The sequence below is a fragment of the Piliocolobus tephrosceles genome, chromosome 9 (assembly GCF_002776525.5).
Source record: "Piliocolobus tephrosceles isolate RC106 chromosome 9, ASM277652v3, whole genome shotgun sequence".
NCBI lineage: Eukaryota > Metazoa > Chordata > Mammalia > Primates > Cercopithecidae > Piliocolobus > Piliocolobus tephrosceles.
Genome location: NC_045442.1, coordinates 102434167 through 102435790, shown reverse-complemented (window position 1 = coordinate 102435790; position 1624 = coordinate 102434167).

Sequence of the window (1624 nt, the reverse complement as noted above, 5' to 3'; positions counted from 1 at the left end):
AAATGTTTATTGGCCATTTGTACAGTTTTTGTAAATTTTACCTTTTGCTCTTCGCCTGTAGCATTTCTTTTTTCCAATTACTTATAAGAGGTCTTAAGACTATATTATCAATGTGATATGTTGCAAATAAATTTAACGTGTTGTCATCTGCCCTTAAATTGTATTTATACTACACTCCAGCCTGAGTGACAGAGACCCTGTCTCTAAAAAACCAAAATGTAGTTAAAGTTATTTTTTCTTTTTTGACATATAGAACAATTTTAATTTTAATGTTATCAACATTGCTGCAGCCTGAAAAAAGTAAAAAAATATGTAAGCCACTATCTCTGTCTTTAAGGAACCTACAATCCAATTGTGGAAATAAGAGATAAATGCATGTAAAATAAACAATGCAATATTTTAAAGCAGCAACTTTTCACAAAGAAAGGGAGTAGCCACCAGGAGATAGGCTTACCCAGAGTTCTGAAAAGCCCCTTTGGCCGGGCACCATGGCTCATGGTGGCTGTAGTGTCTGTAGTCCCTGCTACTTGGGAGGCTGAGATGGGAGGATTGCCTGGGCCCGGGAGATTGAGGCTGCAGTGAGCTGAGATCACGCCACTGCACTCCAGCCAGGGCAACAGTGCGAGACCCTGTCTCAAAAATAAATACATAAATAAACAAAAACGAAAAGCCCCTTAGATGCTATTGATCATCACTCTTCCCCTCCCTTAGTTGGTAACCAGAGGTCTCAATATAACTGACCAGGAATAAAGAGTGTCTCCAAGTGGTGTGTAATTAATATGTGATACTTGGGCCTCCCCTCCTGACACCTGGAGACATTTTCTCTTTTCTGGTCAACAGACTGCATACCTGTGCCAGTACCTTTGATGATATCAGTGATCTAAGCTGTTTATGGTTTGTGAAAAATTAGAAAAGTATCTTGAAAAGAATTTTGGAAGAAAGAGAGTGAACATTAACTCTAATGATTTTCTTTTTTGTATCCTTGAAATTATATTGTGTTATGTTTCAGCATTAAGTGTTTTGCTGGTCTTTGTGTCTCTCTTAGTATCTTGTAGAGTACCCAGCACATTTGTCAGAATTTGTGATGCTTTTTCAAGACTCAAAGCCAATGAGACCTGGTTATCTGTGGGGTGCTGCTATGGTGTGAATGTTTGTGTCCCTCCACAATTTATGTTATAACATGATCCTGGCCAAGCACAGTAGCTCACACCTGTAATTCCAGTGCTTTGGGAGGACGAGGCGGAAAGATTGCTTAAAGCGTGGAATTCAAGACCAGCCTGGGCAACATAGTCAGACCTTTGTCTGCATTAAAAATTTGTTTACTTAGCTGGGCATGGTGGTGTGCACCTGTAGTCCCAGTTACTTGGGAAGATGAGGTGGGAGGATCTCTTGAGCCTGGGAGATTGAGTCTGCAGTGAACAGTGATTGTGCCACTGCACTCCAACCGGGACAACAGAGTGAGACCCCATTTAAGAAAGAAAGAAAGAAAGAAAGAAAGAAAGAAAGAAAGAAAGAAAGAAAGAAAGAAAGAAAGAAAGAAAGAAAGAAAGAAAGAAAGAAAGAAAGAAAGAAAGAAAGAAAGAAAGAAAGAAAGAAAGAAAGAAAGAAAGAAAGAAAGAAAGAA